Below are 24,177 nucleotides of genomic sequence, written 5' to 3'. Positions count from 1 at the left end.
GGCAGTCAAGAGTTTCTCAACCACATTTTTCCCAAGAAGCCAAAACTGCTTCCAAAAATTGGTCCCTCATGCCCAGCCAAGTGCCTACTTCCATTCGTTTACTCCACATTCATTCATCTATTCATTTATCTTTATGTTTATGTTCCAGCACCAGCTAAACCTACTCTCCAGGGTAGAACTGGGGAAAGGACACCTCTGCACTGTGCTCTTCTTGGCAGAAAGAGTGCCAGGCTGCTACCACATTCTCACTGTTGCAACAAAGTATATGTAGCCTCAACATTACAGTGAGCACACCCCACACACAGAGGGGGCATCCAGCAAAGCCAGCACATGAAAGTGGGCTCTGTTAAAGAACCAGGGTCAGAAGAGCCTACTTCCAAGTTATACAGGTACATGCTGTGTGGCAGCAATATACCACATGCTCGGAAGGGCTGCTCCCAGGCTATGCTAGATGTCTACACGAGGCATGTGTGCACACACTTGCAGCAGCTGACTCACCAACAAATGGGGAGAGGCTGTGTCTCATTCATCTTGATAATATTTGTAGTAGGCAAATAGGAAATCATGGCCGTGGACATATGGTTACATCTAAGGACAGGTGTGTCTTGGACACAGATATGCAAATAGAAGCCCAGTTTTCTTGACTCCTAGCCATAAGCTAGCTATGGTGTACACTGACGGAGGAAGCTGGAAAAGAATCGACTTATTTGTACCTGTTGCTTGTGCTTTTTCTGGTATAACTTTAGGCACAATGGAATGTATGTGGATTGTCCTAACGGCATTGCTGGCGGAACCACTGCTTGGTCTTCCCTGAAGCACAAAGAAGGCACTGGCAGCCAAATAGTGCCATTTATATGACACTCTGCCCAGCCATGGCAAGGAGGGCCTTCTACTGAGATAGAAGAATATTAATTCCACTTTGTAGCATCTGTTGTGAAGTTAGAAGACTATTCATTGAGATCTATTAAGTGCTTTGTTTACTTTCTACAAAATGGCAAAGATTCAGCCCATTTCCATTACCCATTCCAGGCTGGGAAAACCCATGATTCTCTTTGGCAAAACAATGTACTTAATTTCCAGGGTGAGCCCTCAACATGTTTAACTCAGACTTTCAGACCTTTATTCTTTAAATTAACATCCTGCCAAAATTGACTTTGCTCTCTGTCCAGAATCACCAAGTCAGATCCTATAATGCCTTTCAGGGCCATGGATGACTAGTCAAAATTGGTAATGACCTGTTGACTCTGTTTCTCTCTCTCTCTCTCTCTATCTCTCTCTCACACACACACAATGTATGTACACTTAACATACCCATAACACAAGTACAACACATAGACATACATACATGCATGCACACACATAATACATGTACACTGCCTTTTACAACATATCTGACACATCTTAAGGCACATTAAATGCTTTAGCAGCCCCAGCCCTGTGGTTCTGTGGGGTTTGGCAGGCCAAGGACTTCAGCTATCTGCAGGGAACCATAAAAAATATTACCTTCCCATTCTAGTTGTTTCCTGTATGAGATGTTTGAGACCAGCCAGTACACTTTAGAAAAAGAAACCAGAGAAGTGAATGTTTCTTGAAATTTACAAATTGCTAACAGTTCTATAGCAGGAAACAGTTGATGGAGTTTCCTAAGTCATAGGTGACAATAGCTGAGACCCAAAACCACAGACATCACTCTCAAGGTCTGGAATTGTGGAAATTCATCTAAAATTTTTCTTTGTGATTGAGACAATGGAAAAAGGAGTGGGGAGGAAAGAGGAAGGACATGCCAGGTGGTCAGTCCATCTTACCAATTCCCAGTCTTAAGAAGGACTGGGCATCATTCATTTATTCCCAGCATTAATTTGGTAGGTAAGCCAGTACCTTTCATCCACCTCAAGGAAAGAAGGTGTCTTCCTGGGAAACCTGGTAATAGGAAACATCAGTTTGGGAGAAAGGTCACCCAGGTAACAGAAAGAACTATTCAAGACCAAAAACTTACAGCACACACATCCATGTGCGCGCGCGCACGCACACACACACACACACACACACACACACACACTTGGGAAGTGGACATTAAGAGGAATTAGGGAGACGAACCCTGGAAGAGTTCCTAAAATTTAGACAGTGTGGAAGGAAAAAAATAATGATTGGGAAGATGAAGCAAATCAAATTTGTGCAGAAGGGCTGAAATTATGAGCTGCAAATAGTGGAGTTGTTCAGGAATCTCTAGAATATAAAAATAGGGAGCCTGAATCTATACTTTTTGAATAAAGTCAAAGGACTCCACATTTTCTTTTGCATTCTCAGCCCATAACTCCTGCTTAGTAACTTGGTGAGAACACATTCAGGTTCTATTTCTATTGTCTATGATCCCATGTTCAACCGCCCACTCTTGCTTGTATATTCACACTTCAGCTTAGAGCCTGTGAACAGAATTATTGAATGCCAGGCCCAAACAAGGAAAGTTTCAGCTTAGGTTTAATAACTCTTTGGTCAGATCTCTCTCATTCCTCTGAATGTGCAAATGTTTCAAAGCTCTAAAAAGTTGTGTCTAGATATAGCCGGGAGCATTTAACTTTTTTAACATTAAAGATATTCCCTGCCCATAATTGTTAACAATGACATAGTCAAAACACTTATATGTTCCTTTAGTCCAATTTTAGTGAGTGACAAAAGGGAAGAAAGTCCATATCAAATATTTAGTGATGTTAGAAATGATCCTCACCTTTGACTTAAAATAGTTTAAATAGTAAAATGTGGTCCCTCTCTTACTGTCATCACTAAAGAAAGAAGTCCCGGGAATTAGGTATTAATTTGTACAGTTTTAAGCTAAATCACAATGAATTTTTAAGTTGTATCCATGGCAATTAGTCATAAAATCACATCTTGTCAATCAGATTAATCACTAATGCAGCATTCAATAGTCTCTTTTTCTCCAAAAGCAACCCCAGCATTATGTTGTGTTTCGCAGGATTCTAATTGTGTTTCTTCCCATAGGCAAGTAGGTGATTCTGGGAGTAATAACCTGTTTTCAAACTAAGAAAGAATTTCCAAATTCTAGAGTACATAATTAATTCAGGTTGGTCAGTTTGGAGACAGATAAGCATTAAAACCTATTGGGAAAAATATCACAGTTACATCCCAACCCTGACAAAGAGTGGGTCACACCACCTTTGATTCATGACAGGCAGGACTTGCTTGGGTGGAATCAACTGAAAACTTGCCTAGAAAAATTTCCCACAAAGAGTTAAAACACTTGTCTAACAAGTAGCAGTAATAAACAATACTTTTTTCTTAAAGTCAAGACATTTTAAAGATGTTTAAGGAAAGTCAATGTAACCAACTCTTTCAGGAAAAAAATGGTGTCCTATATTTTGTACCACTTGAGTTTCTCTGGCACCTAAAATATGTATTTACATCATCCCACAGCTACACAAAAACAAAATCAGCAGGGAAAAACCGCCCCACTGGTGATTGGCAATCCCACAGCTCCTCTCCATCTGACCAGCTTTCACCAGAGGGCAATATTTCAGGCTTGCACATGGGAATTAGAGACTGCAGAAACCCCTAAGCCACTTAGCATATTAAGCCTTGAAAATGGCTCATGACAAATACATTGAGTTTTTAGCTGACCATCCTTTCATATTAAAATTTCATCTTCCAATGAAGCATCCTGTTTCAAATCTTGATATCTAATTCCAAGTATAAAAGAAGATTTCACATTTACCGCTTTCACTTTTTCATACATGTTTCTAATTCTCTGATAGACACACACCAAAGAGTGAAATGGCAATGAGCCAGCAGAATATCTTCACTTTCCCTTTTTTCCTTTTCTTTCTTTTTTACATCCAGATTATTTCAATATTCTTTAATAGCAAGCAGTATGTGTTTTTTGTTGTATTTTTTCTTTTTTGTATTTTTTATTGGAGTTCGATTCAAATGAACAGTCAAAAAGTTATATGACTTAATGTAGTACAGATAAAGATTTGTGGGTTTTTTAAAAAAGGTTTTATTTATTTATTATTTTAAAGAGAGAGCACAAGCAGGGAGGAGGAGCAGAGGGAGAGGGGGAAGCAGACTCCCTGCTGAGCAGGGGACCTGATTCAGGGGTTGGTCCCAGGGCCCTGAGACCAAGACCTGAGAGGAAGGCAGACAGGCAGACGCTCAATGCATGGAGTCACCCAGGCACCTCAAGGTTTGGTTTTTTGTTTGTTTAACAAGCAGGCATCTATTTTTTTTTAAGATTTTATTTATTTATTTATGAGAGACACAGAAAGAGGCAGGCAGAGACATAGGCAGAGGGAGAAGCAGGCTCCATGCAGGGAGCCTGATGTAGGATTCGATCCTGGGTCTCCAGGAACACGCCCTGGGCTGAAGGCAGATGCTCAACCACTGAGCCACCCAGGCATCCCAAGCAGGCATCTTTTTATACAACTTTACATATCTGCTTAATGGTCACAATGTTATGCCTCTGTCTCTAGAGAAAGAAAAGTCCATTTCCTGGCCTTAGTTTAATATATGATCATAACCGAAAAAAATATATATATAACTGCACAAAACTCATAGCAGGAAGCATCCTATATACCTACATGCCTGAGCTTACAGGATGTCAATAGAGGCCTAAGAAAATATGTTTAGCTTTACTCTTCTGCAGCATTCTGGTCTTCTATAGGCATTCAGAGTTGAAGAGAGAGGATATGCTCTATGTAATAGTTATAGGTCAACACTTATACAGAGAGGGAAGAGAAAAGCCTGAGACAGGGTAACAAAGCAGTATATATGAATGGGGTGTCAAATCAATTGTTGGCAGGAGTAGTGGGTGGGTTTTCATGTTTAGTTTATTTCACAGGGTTAACTAAATAGATGCATGATAATCACTACGACAAAGAAAATTTGAATCCAAAATTACATGTCCCAGGTACCAAACTATGCTATTGATTTCCCAATGTAAAGGAATGGAATGATTTCATATTTTGTCTCAATAGTTCTGAGCTGGGAATAGCAAAGAAGTTGCACTCATACTCCTGTCTGTTAAAATCCTTATTTAGCCCATTTCCATGGAAACTGAAATCAGATATCTCTCTCTCTCTCTCTCTCTCTCTCTCTCTCTCTCTCACACACACACACACACACACACACATACACATATACACAGAAAAAAACTGTATAAAGTTTGGTATGTGTGCACATGTGCATGTGTGTGTGTGTGTAGCGTGTCCATGAATGTAAGCTTCCACAGGATAATTTCAGTGAGAACACCCTCTTATTAGTGGTAACTCTCTCACAAATGGAAGAAATGCCAGCAATGGAAGAAAGGCCAGACTGACTTCCTTTTTCAGAAGCCAATCTGTAATGTAGATAAAAATCCCAGGTCAGAAAAAGAAGCGTATCACACCAGGCCTTTTCTACAATTCCTTGGAGAATTCCATTTCATAACTGCATGTTCATTTAATTTAGTTAACTAACTTGGAAATATTTTATGGTAGAAAGTCATCCACAGGAACTAAATTTAATCCCTTGGATTTTTGCCCACTTTGCTTTACTCTCAAACATTGACATTTCCCTAAATAGCCTAGAAAAATAAAGGCCAAGGGAAAAGATAAAATGAATGAGTTCATTTTAATATTTCAACATATACTTGGTTAAGTTTCCATCCTAATGACAAAATAACATGCACATTCCAGATTTATGGAGATATTTAGCCAATTATTTCATCATTGTCCACAATTCCCTTGAAGATACACCAACATTCAAATTACTGCCTATTAAAGGGCACTGCTAAAACCTATAGTAAGGCTTGAAAAAGAATGAATACTGCCCCACTCTGTATTTCTTGAATGATGTCATCAGGCAACCTGCATACCTTCTATACACAGAGGGAAATATTTTACTTTCTATTTCTGTTCCTTTTTTCCATAAGAAAAGATAAAGATAAAATGGGATTTCTTTTAAAAGAATTTCATTTTAAAACGAATTGTAGATGATGATTTTGGATCTTAAATTGGATTTTCTTACCATACCCTTCAGCAATGTTGGTGAATTTTGCAACTCATGTATTTAGCTTTTGCTAAAATCCAAAACAGAATGAAGAGCTATACATTTCAGCTGGCAAAGATCAACAGGGCAACAGGACAAAACTCATGTTTGATCTTAAACATGAGATTTTTGTTTTAAACATCACTGCAGCGTATTCTCATTTGTGCTTCATACTTGGATGGGTAGGCTTACACAGGATTGAGGGTACAGACAGTCTGTATTCAACCCCTGGATAGTGGCAATGATTTTACTTTATAAAATAGGAAAGTCATCTCTGAGCACTAAAAAAAATATTCAAGAATGCAAAGTAAGGGGTGGAAAAACTAAAATTTTTTAAATTTAAATTCAATTAGCCAATATATCATTAGTTTCAGATGTAGAGTCTAATAACCTATCAGTTGTTTACAATACCCAGTGCTCATCACATCACATGCCCTCCTTAATGTCCATCACTCAGTTACCCCATGCCCCCACCCGCCTCCCCTCCAGTGACCCTCAGTTTGTTTCCTATAGTTAAGAGTCTCATAGTTTATCTCTGTCTCTGATTTCTTCCCATTCCATTTTCCCTCCCTTCCCCCATGATCCTCTGCACTGTTTCTTATATTCCACATGTGAGTGAAACTATATGATTGTCTTTCTCTGACTGACTTATTTGCTTAGTATAATACCCTCCTCCAGTTCCATCCATGTCAATGTAAATGGTAAGTATTCATCTTCTCTGATGGCTGAGTAATATTCCAGTGTGTGTGTGTGTGTGTGTGTGTGTGTGTGTCCCACATCTTCTTTATCCATTCATCTGGGCTCTTTCCATAGTTCAGCTATTGTGGGCACATCTGCTGTGAACATTGGGGTGCATGTGCCTCTTCAGATCACTACATTTGTATCTTTGGGGTAAATATAGCAGTGAAATTTCTAGGTCATATGGTAGCTCTATTTTTAACTTCTTGAGGAACCTTTATACTGCTTTCCAGAGTGGCTGCACCAGCTTGCATTCTTACCAAGAGCACAAGAGGAGTTCCCCTTTTTCCACATCCTCACCAACATTTGTTGTTTCCTGACTTGTCAATTTTAGCCATTCTGATTGGTGTGAGGTGATATGTCATTGTGGTTTTGATTTATTACCCTGATGCCAAGTGATGTGGAGCATTTTTCGTGTGTCCGTTGGCCATTTGTATGTTTTCTTTGGAGAAATGTCTGCTCATGTCTTCTGCCCAACACTTGACTGGATTATTTTTCTTGGGTGTTGAATTTGAGAAGTTCTTTATAGATCTTGGATACTAGCCCTTTATCTGATATGTCACTTGCAAATATCTTCTCCCATTTTGTAGGTTGCCTTTTAGTATTGTTGGCTGTTTCCTTTGCTGTGCAGAAGCTTTTTATCTTTTATCTTGATGAAGTCCCAATAGTTCATTTTTGCTTTTGTTTCCCTTGTCTTTGGAGATGTGTCTAGCAAGAAGTTGCTGCAGCTGAGGTCACAGAGGTTGCTGCCAGTGCTCTCCTCTGAGATTTTAATGGATTCCTGTCTCACATTTAGGTCTTTCATCCATTTGAGTTTGTCTTTGTGCATAGTGTAATAAAATGGCCCAGTTTCATTCTTCTACATGTGGCTTTCCAATTTTTCCAACACCATTTGTTGAAAAGACTGTTCTTTTTCCATTGGATATTCTTTCCTTTGTCAAATATTAGTTGACCATAGAGTTGAGGGTCCATTTCTGGGTTTTCTATCCTGTTCCATTTATGTGTGTCTGTTTTTGTGCCAGTACCAAGCTGTCTTGATGATTACAGCTTTGTAATATAGCTTGAAGTCCAGCATTGTGATGCCACCAGCTTTGGTTTTCTTTATCAACATTTCTCTGGCTATTTGGGGTCTGTTCTGATTCCATACAAATTTTAGGATTATTTGTTCCAGTTCTGTGAAAAATGTCGATAGTATTTTAATAGGGATTGCACTGAATGTGTAAATTGCTCTGGGTAGCATAGACATTTTAACATTTATTCTTCCAATCCATGAGTATGGAATATTTTCCATTTCTTTGTGTCTTTCTCAATTTCTTCCATCAGTATTCTGTAGCTTTTAGAGTAGGGTGATATAAGGAGCATAGCCTTCAGATCCTTTATCTCTTTGGTTAGGTTTATTCCTAGGTATCTTATGGTTTTTGGTGCAACTGTAAATGGAATTGATTCCTTAATTTCTCTTTCTTCTGTCTCATTGTTAGCATAGAAATGCAGCTGATTTCTGTGCATTGATTTTGTATCCTGCCACACTGCTGAATGCCTGTATGAGTTCTAGCAATTTTGGGTGGAATCTTTTGGTTTTCCACATAAAGTATCATGTCATCTGCGAAGAGTGAGAGTTTCACTTCATGTTTTCCAATTTGAATGCCTTTTATTTCTTTTTGTTGTCTGGATTGCTGAGGCTAGGATTTCTACTGCTACGTTGAACAACAGTGGTGAGAGTGGGCATCCTTGTCATGTTCCTGACCTTAGGGGAAAAGCTCTGTTTTCCCCTTTGAGAATGATCCTTGCTATGGGCTTTTCAAAATTAAAATTTCTTATCACAAAGGCATGGCTCAAGATGCCAGGCTTTTCCCTCTCAGGTGCAAGTGTTATTTTATCTTCCCAAGGGTATTACATTGAGATGACATTTCATCATCTACATGAAAATCTTCATTTCTGCAGGGAGGATCACTGGTTCACAAGAACATAAAAAGCAGAAATTCCCTTGAGTTAAAGGTTTAAGTCACCAAATTAAAAGCATCATTTAGGAGAAGGAGTCCTAAAATGTGTAATAAATACCCATCACAACAGCTTGAACAGGAATACAGATACTGAATCTGTAAGAATGTTAAGTCTCATGAACTGGAGGCCATCAAACAAAAGATCCCATCCTGTCTGCATTTATATGATTAAAAAATGTAAGGCTGTTAGCAAAAGGGCACACTTTTTCTTCTTCAATTGACCTCGTATTGTAAAAAATGATAAAAAAAAAAAACCCACTCCAAAACCCTGGAAGTAGTACTGAATGTTGTCAGGCCATGGCAACTGACCTTCCATGGTTAAAAAGTAAGTTTTAGAATCAGTGCTACCGAATAATTTTTACAAATAAACATACTGAGTCCAATGCTTAAACTTGAAATAACTATAGTTATGGTGTTCTGAGATCCCTGCATGCCTTTTACAAATGTGAAAAAGAAAATCCTCTTCATCCCTTTTACTTTTACTGTTTTAGATGTTTCCAAAAATATCCCTAGACTTCAGCCAGTGTGGCTCAGAAGCTCTCCAAACAAACTTTTGCAAGTGTAAGCATGCAAGGGTTCCACAAAAGGGTGGCTGCTACAGCTTCCAAATGAACTGTATCTCAAAAGTTATAGAATTATGTAGCAACAACTGAAGGACACAATTACAAACTGAAATACTGTGACACATTCTGTAATGTCATACAATCATATGCAATGTTTAGTAAACATACACTTTTGTCATTTTGTATTTATTTATACAGAATTAAAAATAAAGCACAGGACTAAAAACAAATATATATGTGTTCTTTTTGCATTACTTTTATGATAGTGAAGGGAAAACACAACAAGCACAATTATAAAATGTTTGGCTATCACACAGCATTAAAAATAAAGTAGATACCAAGCTGAACATTTATTAGTATGTGATCTGCCAACTAAGAATCTTCTTATTCAGGTTTTAGAACTCAAGTGTTTTTCAGAATGTGGCTCATTAAGTGTCTTCCAGTTTGTTATGGCATGAAAATGACAGTGATGAATATCTTAGGTCGGGTCTCCCTCAGAACCAGATCCAGAGACAAGGACTGCATGTGCAAGTAGTTTATTTAGGAGGTGATCCCAGGAGCACCCACAGGGGACAGGAAAAATGAACGTGGACAGGAAGGAAGACAATAGGGGCAGTGTGAATAAAAACATAAAAACGTTATCTCTGAACAACCAGGGCCCAATCCCACTGGAGACTTGTGGGAGATGACTGTGGGCATTAACTTGCTAGCCCCTCCACCCTGTTCCATCTGTGACCTGAGGAACAAATAGCCTTCAGGGAGAGAACTGCAGGTATTATGTAGGTGTTGTTGGCATATGCTAAAATGGTGAGTGCCAAAGGATATGGAGAGAGCACCAGCAGCATCTACTGCAATTAGAAATATTCTTCAAGATATATACAGATAATGAACAGAATCTAATTTAATTCTCTGAGATATCATGGGTGTTGTGGCTCCAGGGCCATGCCAGGACTGAGGGCAATTAAGGTGAAGGTCTGTAGTAGAAGAATGCCACTAAGAGAAAACTAAAAACTGATTAAGGATACAGAAGAACTAAAGCTATGGGTATGCTCAGTATAGATTAAAAAAAAATGATGGCCCATCAGGTGCTCTGGAAGCTAGGTCATTCTGAGGTATGAACAGGATTAAGAAACCGAATGAGGATCCCTGGGTGGCGCAGCGGTTTGGCGCCTGTCTTTGGCCCAGGGCGCGATCCTGGAGACCCGGGATCGAATCCCACGTCGGGCTCCCGGTGCATGGAGCCTGCTTCTCCCTCTGCCTGTGTCTCTACCTCTCTCTCTCTCTCTGTGACTATCATAATTTAAAAAAAATAAAATAAAATCTTTAAAAAAAAAAAAAAAAAGAAACCGAATGATTCCCGAAAACCAGGTCTATTGTTAGAACTAAGAAGAGTTCCAATTCTAGGTTCATCTTAGGGGTTTATTTTGTTGTTTTTTTAAGATTTTATTTATTTATTTTATTTGAGAGAGAGAGAGCAGGGGAGAGATAGAGGGAGACAGAAAGAGAAAATCTCAAGCAGACTCTGCACTGGGCACAGAGCCTGACATGGGCTCCATCTCCCAACCCTGAAATCATGACCTGAGCTGAAACCAAGAGTCAGACACTTAACCAACTGAGCCACCCAGGTGCCCCTAGGTTTGTCTTTGTATATTCAGGAAGCTTTGTGTCCAGCAGTGTGCTTATAAGCTTTAACAACTGGCTTTCTAGGTAAGAGGGGGCATAGCCAATTCCAAACTATTTACAGTTTAATAACTGGCTCATAAAATTGCTAAATAATTTTAACAATTGTCTCTCACAAACCAGCATGACCTGGCTCCAGTACACCACTGCCAGTAGCTCTCCACTCAACATTCAGCTACTTTTTTTGAGGTTTGAAGGGCTTGTGGCTAACTACTCAAATATATCCAGTTCCTAATGTCAGAGGTCATGCCTGTAATGACCTCAGTACTGGATGGGTGGATGATACTGTTGATTTGGGTCTTGGGGATACCCAGTAGAGGCTGTGGCCTCTTGACACCCTCTGAGTCTCCTTCACTATCATCTTCCTGAGAACCTTTGAAGCCCTTTGTGTCTGGACTTGAGAATCTGGCAGAAGTGTCTCTGGGTCAGACTTTGTCAGTCCTTTTCTTCCACTTGCATGATGGCAGACATGTATAATGTGCCTACTGCATTCCATGTCTTCTCCAATAACATATGTACTAATATTTGCATCACGTGCATACAAGTAAAATCAAACTATACTTGTACCCAAAAGCAGAAGAATCTGGAACTGTCACGAGTACTTAAATTAATGAATATTTATTGTACCAAAGCCCTGTGGCTCAACCTTCTTCTGGATATTGCATTTAATGCAGGTTTTCTCTGCCCCAACCATGAACAAAGAGTTACACATGCAATTCAATAGAGAGGCATGTTCAGTTCATACAATATCTAGCTTCCTTCCCACTCAGAGTTCAGGGATCCCTTTCTCTTCCCATCATATACTAACAGAGTCACTGTCAACCACAGCTATCAGAAGCCACCTCTTTTCTGCAAGAAATGGTTCAAATATCTGTACACCACTAACTGGCATTCACCATAACCTTCCTATTTTTAAAATAATTATTGCCTTCCAAGTCATTTATATCACCTAAGCCCTATGTGTCTTTAACTATTAAGTTCTACATTTTTATAATTCCCTGATAGCTACATAAGTTCTACTCTGGATTCATGCTGAATTGTGTCCCAATTTCTTGGTTATTTCTTGTGTTCAAAAAGAAATATAGATCTATTTTCAAAGTAAATATTTCCTTCCCTGTCTTTCTCTGGTCTTATGTAAGTTCAAAGTTACTAAGACACCTCTCATGTACTCTTTAGATTTCTTTGCACCCCAGTCAATTCTCCCTACATCTCTTTGCTGCTAAGGCAGCAAACTGGACTTGAATTCTTTCGTTACCATGTTTTATGGCAAAAAAACTCTCTTAATTATGTCCATTGGAATATTAGAGGATAATAAAGTACAAAGTTCCAATTATTTGGCTGGTCTGCATGTCCTAGTGTTCAGAAGGCATCTACAGGAAGGCCGGGAAAGGAAGGAACTAACCAGAAGCTCACAATTCTTTATCTTTCTAGGGCTTCTTTTCATGGTAGCTGCCCCTAGGGTCTGATCAAGGCTATGATTTTAAAGTCCCTTGTATAGGGACACCTGGATGGTTCAGTGGTTGCATGCCTGCCTTAGGCTCAGGGCGTGATCCTGGAGTCCTGGGATCAAGTCCCACATCGGGCTCCCTGCATGGAGCTTGCTTGTCCCTCTGCCTGTGTCTCTACCTCTCTCTCTCTCTCTCTCTCTCTGTGTGTGTGTATCTTTCATGAATGAATAATTAAAAGCTTTTTTTAAAAAAAGTCCCTTGTATACTTTTCTGCCTAGCTACAGAAAACAGCAATGTGAGTAACAAAAACTTTTTAATATAGTTCCAATATTTCCAATATTTCTATTCAAATAAGCAATTCTTTACTATTCTCTGGCAGATTTTCCTTTGGAGAAATTGTAATCTACAAAATATTTCATTTTCTACCACATCTCCCCTATCCTTCTGTCCACAGGAGCCAGATGGTATTTCTTATTAGTGGAAGAATTAATCAGACAAGAACAACTGGCTATCGAACAATTAGGAATACTGCCTGACACATGTTTTTCCAAGTACTCACTCTTGGATTATGGTAGCAAGAATGTGTGAGCTATAACATTTCCCAGCATCTTAAGTTCCAAGGCAACATTTCTAAACTCTCAGCTTCATCTCAAAACTAAACTGAGCTCCAGGGACAATGACAGGATACAAGATGGCAGGCTGTCACTTAGGAAGCACCACTGGATTAAAGACCTGGATAGGCAAGGTGTTGTGAGATACGGGGTGGGAGTGGGAAGAAGGAGAGTGGAGAGCCTAATCTAGATTTAAATAAAATTCACTTCTTTAACATAATATTTTTTTACAGTATTTCTTCTTATCAGGTGCTTGGCTGTTTGGACGTGTCATTTCTCGCTATCCTAGAACTGGTCAATGCTGGAAGTATACTATTTTTTAAAAATAATATTTTTAAAAAGATATCCAAAAGGATTTTTCTTTTGAAACCCTACTTATTTATATTATTATTCCAGAAATTTTTTCTTAATTTCAAGTTAATTTTCAATTAAGTTACTCTTGGGTTTAAATTGTTCTATCTAGGAACGCCTGGGTGGCTCAGCGGTTGAGCGTCTGCCTTCAGCTCAGAGCATGATCCTGGGGTCCCGGGATTGGGTCCTGCATTGGGCTCCCTGCATGGAGCCTGCTTCTCCCTCTGCCTGTGTCTCTGCCTCTGTGTGTGTGTGTCTCTCATGAATAAATAAATAAAATCTTTTTAAAAAATAAATTGTTCTGCCTACCAGGCTTTCCAGTAATAATTGCCAAACAAATTCCTTAATGAACTAAGGAAACTGCTATATCACAGAACCCCTTAAAAGAGAAGTTCTATGGAGTAAGGTTATTTCCCCCAACTGACCAGGAGCTTGATTAAGTAAATAAATAAGTAAATAAGACACGTTGCTGATCTGATTGCAAATTTTATATACTCAATTGGTGCATGTGAAAAATGACATCTGTGGCAATGTGATCCTTTATTAGGAATGAAATTATTAGATCTAGCACACAAATCATAATTTTCAACTACTATTAATTTAAAGTTTCTCCTAAACTCCTTGCATCAACTCACCCATCAAATATTCCAATCTCTGACAAAATAGTCACCTAAATTTCCCTCAAATCACCCACCAAAGGAAACATAGAGGATACTCAGAATCTATGACACAGATGGAGAAATGCAGTGGGAAATTGGGTGGGATTTAAATATTTCTCCTGCCCATACTGGTTTCTAATTCACTACTATGATAATGTTACTTCAGATGGTGAAAAGTGAGAAATAATTATCTGAAATCGAAGAAATTTTGATATCTCATTAAAAAGGATATTTTAAAATTTTTGCCACTGCTGGAAAACTCAAGATTTAGTTCATTTAATTGAAATAATGTTAGCTTTCATGTCTGACATCATTTTTAATACATTTGTATATAGCTATGGATATAACATAAGAAATCAAAATAAATGTTAGGATAAATGAATCATTAAGAATTTTATTTATTACATTCTGTAAATCATTTGTCTTACATAGAAATAAATGTAGTAAAAATTCAAACCACAAAGGGATTTTTTTGGATACCTATGTAGAAAAGTCTTAAAATTATTGCTTACTTCTAACCTGGTGATTCCACAAAATAGATTACACTCATTACAACATAAATTGGAGGCCTAATGTAGTATCTATTTCAGAAGCAGATACTAAGTAGAGTATGTTAATAGTCAAGTCTACTCCAACTGTTAGCCTTACCTTGTGATGTGCAAAATTCTCATGGGACCCATGCTGAGAACAAGAGGGTATAAAGGGTAAGCTGACCACGATAAACACATTCAGTCACCTTAACGACAGCAAGTATGTACTATCAGCATCCTATAGGAGTGAACAGTGTGTCATTTGTTCTTGACCGGTTTTACAGAAAGTGAAAGCCCCCTGATACACACTCATTCAGGAATAATGAGTATATAGTACAAGCGACACTGAAAGATCCAAGGGTCAGTAGAGCTTAGAAAAGAATTAAAGAGGGCAAGAGAGTGACAAAACATTTTGGAGGCAACTGCAGCAAGAATGAAGGCTTAATTTGTGCTGCCTGCCCTTCCTTTGCTCTATTGCACTATCTGTTTTCTATGTCCTGCAAGGGGTCATCACCCATAATCCCAAAGATTTACTCTTCACCAAAAAGCCCAAATGACTCAGGATCTGATGGACTGTGGAAATATGACCTCCTTGTAACACTACTAAATTAACTAAGAAGCGAATGGAGGAGGTGTGCTTGCTTTCTCCTCAGCATAGCACTGGTTTCCTTTCATTGTATCTGATAGTCATTGAGCATCTGCTCAATTATAGGCAGCTTTGGAAGAAGCTTAGCCTTCAGGGAAACCTATACCCAGACAGAAAAAAGAAGATATGCACATCAATTCTAACGTCCAAGAGACTTACTCTTTTTCTGCAGTGTCTTTCATACACCTCTGAATTCTCCCACTCTACTCTTCTCTACTAATTTGAACACACAGTGGAAATTTACCTTAACTTAGCCACACCCCCAAATACTATTTCCACTCGCTGTATTATTAAGAGGAATTAGGCTGCAAGTAATTGCAAAGCCAATTTAAAATAGCTCAAACAACAAAAGGCTTATGTAATTTGAAAGTCCAGTGTTAGGGTATGCAGGTTTCAGGGCATGTTTGATTCAGCAGTTCAGCAGTGAGATGGAAGTCCTAGATTCTTTCCTTTATGTATCAACATTATCCTCAGGCTGTGTCCCCTATGTGGTCTCAAAATAGCTCCAGTGACTTCCGGAGTTATATCCTCTTTAAGACAGGGAGAGAATCAATCTATTTCTAAAGAGCCTGAAAGCTTCTTAGCAAGAATATATAGTACCGTGTCACAAATCCACCCCTGAACCAGTATCTATGGCCAAGGAATGGAATTACTCTGAAGAGTCCAGTCCTACATGAGAGATCTCACCTCTAGTGCCAAGGGTAGAATCAGTTTCCCCAAAAGCAACTGAAGGAAAAGAACCAAAATTCTCAAGGTCGAGGAAAAGCTGTGCAGAAATGCATTTACTAAGTTATTAGGCTGGAGAAGGCTGAAGAGAAGCAATCTTTCCCTACAAGGATAAGCCACTATCCATCCCTGTCTTTCCTCATTGCTCTCCTCATACCTGAAGCATCAACGAAGCTCAGACTAGGTGTTCTCTATTTGAAAAGATAAGAACTACGTTAGGACATGGCACATATATGCCCGAGTTCAGAAATACTCTTTTCCTGTTTAACAAAATGAGCTACTTTTGAAAGCTGAATGATTTTAGCCAACGGTGGGCCACAGGCTAGATGGTATCAGCAGGGGCTGTAGCTACAATGGGAGTGTGACTGACACAGCCAACACACCAGACAATTCTACACACCAGTGATTTGGAGAATATGAGCACACAGAAAGAAGCTGCCCAATAGAATGTGCTGTCAAAGGACTCAAACATAGGACAGTTAGTTCTATACCATGACCAAGGACTGAAAAGAACACCCTTGAGAAGTAACTCGCAAAACTCACTGCTTGTCTGGGAGCCCAACACTTTCATCTGTGACCACGGTCTATTCTCCACCTCCCTGCCATCCTCACTTCTTCCTGGTCCTTAGGCTTTACTTCTCAGCAGCAAGGAAGAAAAGAACACCCACATCAACACAGTGGGCCTCTTCCTGCTGCTGCTCTGCTCTCTCATCAGGCATGGCTCTACTTTAGATTTTCACTCCTAGTACTTATTTTTCAAGCAAAAAGTGAAGGACTTCTGGGTGTCTACTTTATCAACAGATGAAGGGACTAAGGATCGAGAAGCTATAAAAGCAATCATTAGGAGTATCTCATTGGCAAGAAGGGTAAATCCAGCCCCTCTTGTGGTTTCTGCCTTGTCAAATCTGCAGGGCTCACAGTGCATACCAGGCCTTGCTTCTGGAACACTTCCCTCTGAAAAGAGTTAAGCCAGTTGGTAGTGAGTGTCTAAGCCATAATTTACACCTTTAACTCTATGCCCTAACACTGCGAAAACTACTCATATAGCCTGTCCTGGGGCACTGAGTGAGTGGATCACTAACAGTATCTCTCTATATCGAGGCCAACATGTTACAAGGCCGTAAAAGATTACTTCCTTTAGGGGATTTTTTTCCCCTATGTTTTCTTGTCTGTGTCACTCCAGATCCTAATTCTCCTTTCAAGCTTGATAAATGGAGGGGCTCATGGTCAAAATAGTCATTGCTATCAGCAAAATTTAATAGCATTCAGTTAATTTATAGGGAACAACGGGCTTCATTAAATGCTGATGTCTGCCTGAATCGTTCACCTTTGCAACCGGGGTGTGCTTGGCAGCTGATGTGTTGTTTTTGTTTTGGCTGCATTATGGCAGGTTGCCCTGACATTCCATAGTCCACCAAAGCAGTGAACTCTAATTCAAAAAGGATCTGCACCTTGGAAGTCCAGCATGCTGTGTATTTATTTGGTACCACTTGGACTTCTCATTTCTGGTATATGAGGAAACATTTTTACATGAAGCACTATAATTTCCAGATTACAACTAAGCATGGATTTAAAGAGAAAACAACACCAAAGTCAAGTTTATGAGTACAATTAATGATACAATCATAAAATACATTTGGCCAATACCAAGGACAATGAGTATCAGACTTATAAAGTTATGGCATGCTTTTGTTTTGTTTCCAATGGCTCTGTATTCTTCCCTAGAGTGGTTTTTTAAATTATATTAAAATTTATTTTATTTTGAGGGTTTTATTTTCTTGAGAATCCCATGAAAATTTTCAAGGTCACTGAAAGGGTTCCAGGATTATAATAAAATCTCAAGTAAAGAATCAGTGATTCATGGGACACCTGGGTGGCTCAGCCGTTGAGCATCTGCCTTCGTCTCAGGGCATGATCCTGGAGTCCCGGAATTGAGTCCCACATAGGGCTCCCTGCATGGAGCCTGCTTCTCTCTCTGCCTATGTCTCTCCCTCTCTCTGTGTGTCTCTCAAGAATAAATAAAATCTTTAAAAAAAATAAGAAGAAAGCTTAAGCCACATGCCCAACATCATTATTCTACTAAAATCTGGGTTGCAACAAAATTATGTCTTTTCCTATACACGTATTAGTCCTGCTGACATAGCTTATCTTACTACCAGTAATGAACATTTACTGAATGTTTTCTGAGTATTTGATATATATTGTGTTCCAATATTCACAAAAATTCTATAAGCTAGGCACTAATATTATTCTCATTTTACAGCTGAAAAACCTGAGACAAGTTAAGTAACTTGCTCAAAGTCATGTAGCTAATGAGTGGTAGACCTGGGATTTGATCCTGGGAGGTCAGAATCCAGGCCCATTGATTATATTGCCACTTTGAACAATAGAAAAGGCATGGCTTGGAAATTGTTAAAACTAACCATTTACCAATAGTACACCATCAACTAAAGATGTAAGACTTAGGATTCTAGGTTTGGCACTGATGGAAGAGAGAAGGAGTTAATCCTGGGAGACTTTCTAAAGAGGTAAGTTTTTGGCCAGGTGAGAGAACCAAAAGACATGGCAGGATGGGGCAAAGCCCAAAGGCAGAGGATGGAGTACATCATATTTGGAGGAATACTGACAAGGTAAGGAACCATGGTTATAGAGGGAAGACAATTCTGAAAGGCATCTTGGCTTCATCAGAAGGGTACAAAGTGACTAAAATACGTTACTGCAGCATCTAGGAAGGAAATATTTTAAGAATATCAGTTCACTTGAGGAAAAAAAATGGAATGGATTTTACATACATTCCATTGAGGTATAGCCACTTTCTACACTGCTAAGTTATTTTTCAATACAAACAATATTGGGAAAGATACCACTCAACTTGTCTTTCTAGAGACTCTTTTTCTCTTTTTTCCTAAGGGGGCTTAGATGATCCTGCATATGTTAAGAATGTGCCACATTCTGTGTCTGGCTTGACAGTAGACTCACACTGAATGTTCAAAGCTGCAAAACATTTTGTCAGAAAGAGCACCACGTGTCACTGTCTGTGTTTGGGACCTGTGTTTAGACTGTTGAGGAGCACTGATTTCCAATGTCCCTAAATCATTTTACTCCAGTATGCCATTGGTATCCAATTTACACCTCAGGAAGGTGGTATCTAATTTTATTTGAGTCCTCCTGGGACAATTATCTTTTCCCTTCACCTGCAATATTTGCATCTTTTTACCTGGTATATCCAGCTTCGAGAAGCTAGGGACATGATTACCATAGTCATAAGTGGTTAAAGCAGAAAACTAACACTCAATTTGTCAGTAAAAAGGATGGAAACATTATGCAATAAATGCCCATTCAGTAAAGCTAAGGTGGGTAAGGCAGGTCAAACATGGAGGGAAGATACCTTTTTTAATGACAAGCCATTAACACCAGAATTCCAGCCTTTGTCCAGTCTCAGGGTCCTTCCCCCATGCTAATGAACTCACCTGGTTTTCTCCTAAAGAATCTCATTTGGCTTGCCCTGAAACTGGCTTTTTCCCTTAAGAAAGCACACACAGACGTCCGGCCAGGGCAAAATTTGCCTTCATTTTACAATCTTTCCACAGTCTGAAGCTGCTGTCTTGACACCTTGGTGTCTTCTCCAGAGGCTGTTCACTCCCCATTCCCTGACTGCTGTTCTAAGTGACTTAATATTTTATTTGTAAGAACTATTATAAAGTTGCATATTTCAATTATTTTGCCTTCTTAGTCACAAGTGTTTGATTCTCTTTGCAAAGACCTCTTATGTGGTTATTGATCTATCCATATTTTCCATATTTCTTTAACCTTTTTCTGCTATTTTTCTAACCCAATTTTGATCAAATTAAATAAATAATTTGGAATTTAACTTTTTTCACTCAGAATTTACAATGTAAGCATTTTACTATAATGGTAGTTTTAAAATATGTCCACGAATTCTTTCATACTATTTCATTCAAAAGGTACAGTCTAATTATTGTCTCTCTAGAGTACAGGCTATACTTACTGACTCGCTTCCAAGGAATAGAGTATGCCCCCCCCCAAAAAGGCACATGACTCCTGAGTCATAAAAGACACTGTGGCTTCCTCTTTGCTCACTCTTTTACAACACTTGCTCTGGAGAGAGTCAGTTGCCATGTCTTAAAGACACTGATGTAGCACAATGGAGAAGTCTACTGACAATAACCAGCACTAACTTACAACCTCCTGAATGGGAGAAGATATTAGCAAACCCTCAATAAGGGGTTAATACCCAAAATATATAAAAGCTTTATATAACCCAACATCAAAACCCTCCAAATAATCCAATTAAAGAATGAGGAGAAGATATGAATAGACATTTTTCCAAAGAAGACATCCAGATGGCCAACCGACATGGGAAAAGATGCTTAAAATCACTAATCGTCAGGGAAATGTAAATCAAAATCACACTGAGATGTCACCTCACACCTGTCAGAAAAGCTAAAATTAAAAACACAAGAAATAACAAGTGTAGGCAAGGATGTGGAAAAAAATGAACCGTCAGTGCACTACTGGTGGAAATGCAAATTGGTGTAGCCATTATAGAAAACAGTATGGACGTTCCTCAAAAAGTTAAAAATATAATTACCCCATGATGCCGAATTCCATTACTGGGTATTTACTCAAAGAAAACAAGAACACTAATTCAAAAAGATATATGCACCATCATATATTTTTGTAGCATTATTTATAATAGCCAAGATATGGAAGCAACCTAAGTGTCCATCAATAGATGAATGGGTAAATAAGAGGTGGTGGGTAGACAGATAGACACACACACACACACACACACACACACACAATGGAATATTACTCAGCTATAATTCAAGAATGAAATCTTGCCATTTGCTACAACATGCATGGGTCTAGAGGGTATAATGCTAAGTAAAATAAGTCAGAGAAAGATAAATACCATATGATTTCACCTATATGTGGAATTTAAGAAACAAAACAAATGAATAAAGAAAAAAAGAGGCAAATAACCAGACTCTTAAGGATAGAGAACAAACTGGTGGTTGCCCTTGTTGGGGGGGAATAAGTGAAGGGGTAATATACAGAATTGTTGAACCACTATACTGTACACCTGCAACTAATATAACCCTGTGTGTTGATTATACTTGAATTAAATAAATAAATTTAAAAATAACCAGTACTAATGTGCCAGGCATGCAAGTGAACTATCTTGGAAGTGTATCCTCCAGCACTTTTCAGATCTTCAGATGATTGTAGCCCAGGTCAGTATATTGACTTCAACCTTAAGACAGAAGCACCCAGTTAAACTACTGCCAAATTTCTGGCCCACAGAAACTGGATTCAACAATAAATGTGTACTGGGTTAAGCCACTAAGTTTGGGGCTTTTTGTTATTCAGCAGTAGAAAATGAACACAGCTATGTTATCAATTTTTCTCAAACACTATTTTAATAACACACCTTATATATGTTTTACAGGTAAGTATACATATCAATCTGGACAGGAAGATATCTATTTTGACAAGTATAATGTCAACAACATGGAAAGGCTAAAGAAAGTCTAAATTTTTTCCCTATTACCTTTTGTTTCTTCTTTAAATCAAAATGCTGAAAAGGTATTTTCCTAGCTATTATAAAATGCTAGCTTAGTCTCTTTCCTCTCATTCTACACTTAAAATGCAAAGAAAATTTCAGGCTTCATATCTGCACGGAGGAAAAATTAAAACAAAACAAGAAATAATTTCTTAAAATATTTCTTTTATGTTATGATCAGAGAAATTACCTATTTTATCTATTCTCTTTTAAGAGCTGAGGATATGTGGCTTTCTGAAAATTGCATTGTAATTTTGATTCACTCAATTTATCCTAAAGAATAAAAAGTATGATCCACGTACATTCATTACTTCTGGAATTGCTGCAGAAATGTATCTGCCACACAAACTACTGGAATAAAACATTATTCATTCACACAATTATTAAATATCTTTGAACACTTATTTATGTGATAAGAATGGGTACAGTTGTGAACATTGCAGACACACTGCTGCTTATAACCCAGCATGATATGCAAACAAGTAAACCAATTTTTAAAATACAGAGTGTGGAGTATTATAATGTGGATGGAGTAGGATTCTATGAAAACATACAGAGGATGAACCTTAACCAGGCATGGCATGGTAAGGCATTCTAGGTGAAATGATATTCAAACTAAGGTAAATGCAGTTATGTGTTGGTAAAATACCTTTCCAGTAAACAAACAAAACTCTGATTTGCAGTGTTTGCCAATTTTCAGAGTGTAAGTACCCCCACCATGGCCAGTTTTAAGGAACTAATGTGACATCACTATCATGGAGTTGGAAAGAGAGGTACAGAATCAACTCTCACAAACTCATACAAGCCAGCTCCATCAAACCACTGGAAATGCCTCATGAATTGTTTTATCCTCTCTTCCTTATTCCTCCACCAAAGGTTGTGTTTAGGCCTATATTACCTAGATTATAGCAATAAATCCTAATTGGCCAACCATGACTGATTCCTGGCTCTTCTCCTAACATCCTGCCAGCTACACTCCCATCATGCCTGTTCTGTGCATAAAATTTTGAGTGAAAAAAAAAAAATAAAATAAAATTTTGAGTGACTCACTGTCTTAGTCTGTTTGGCTGGTCATAACAAAATGCCATAGACAGCGTGGCTTATAAACAACAGAAATTTATTTTTCACAGCCCTGGAGGCTGGAAGTCTGAGATCAGAGTGCCAGCATGGTTGGGTTCTAGGCCCTGTTCCAATTTGCTGACTTCTCATTGTCTCCTCAACTTGTGGAATGAGGCAAGGGATCATTCCCGGGTCTCTCTTATAAAGGATTTAACCCCATTCATGACAATTCTGCCCTCATTACCTAATCACCTCCCACAGATTCCACCTCTTAATACGACCACTTTGGGCATTAGGTTTTAAACATATGCATTTTGGCAGGGACATAAACATTCAGGCCATAGAACGCACCATTATGTATAAAATCAACACTTCTCAGCATAGCATGTAAGACTCTACATGGTCAGGCCTTGCCTGCCCATTGAACCTCAACTCCCACCACTTCCTCCCATGCCTGCTATGTACTAACCATCCAGAATAATCACCACTGACCTGTAAGTCCCAGAACACACCATGTGTTCTCCCCTACTCCCTCAGGGACAAGAGCATAAACAAATATTCACTGAGTGCTAACTAAATGCCAGGGAAGGTGCTTAGGCACTAGGAACACAAATATAAATAAGACACAATTCCTGAACTCAGCAATAGTGGGTTGGGCAGACAGACATGTAAATTCCTTATTATAATGGTTCAAGATGAACACAGTACCTACAGAGATGAATACAACACATAATCAGAAACAGTAAATACTAACCAAACCCTATAATAGAGCCTGGAATGTGGTAGGTGCTAAATAAGTATTTGTTAAATACATGAATTAGTGACATAATGCCTGATTAGGGTTACCATCTGAGTAATGTAGTACATACAAGAACTATAAGTGTTCAGAGAAGGGAGCACACTGCTAATTATAGAAAAGACCAAAAACATATTTTTATAAGATAATTTATAAAAATGAGTCCAGAAAGCCATCTCTATAAAGGTCTACTGAGCCCCCAGGTCTTCAAAGATTTGCAGATTTATGCAGTGAGCTATAGTTTCCAATGACATCCAATGCCAGCTGACCATGAGAATGACTGAAGGAACATATAAAAAGGAAATAGATTTTGGCCACCCAACCAGATCTGTTAGAGGTACTTCCCAGGCATTTTTATGTATAAAAATCTTTCCAAAGTTCTGATATACAGCCCTGATTTAGAACTGCACAGACCTTATATCTGCAAGCAAAAGCAGCACTGTGATTACTCATTGAGAAGAGAAGGGAAGAAAGACAGAGGGACTTGGCAAAGCCAACCTTTTTGGTGACCTCCTTTCTCTACTGGCAGCTATTCACAGATCTTCCCTGCAGCTAACCTGCCAAAGGGCTCTGCCCACTAATATTTTGGGTGAGGCCTGCTATCATTACAGCAGCCTTAAACTACAGTTGGTGTGGGTGGTTAATTTGGGGCCTGTGAATATGCAAAATAAGGTATTGTCCAGAGGTCCTTGAGAAGAAGGTATCAAGTATCTGTTCTTGTTATAATGCTACTGTTTAACAGGGTAC

Source organism: Canis aureus, chromosome X (assembly GCF_053574225.1).
Source record: "Canis aureus isolate CA01 chromosome X, VMU_Caureus_v.1.0, whole genome shotgun sequence".
In the NCBI taxonomy this organism is placed as follows: Eukaryota; Metazoa; Chordata; class Mammalia; order Carnivora; family Canidae; genus Canis; species Canis aureus.
The sequence above is the reverse complement of the archived record's forward strand: the minus strand, read 5'-3'. Positions refer to the sequence as shown.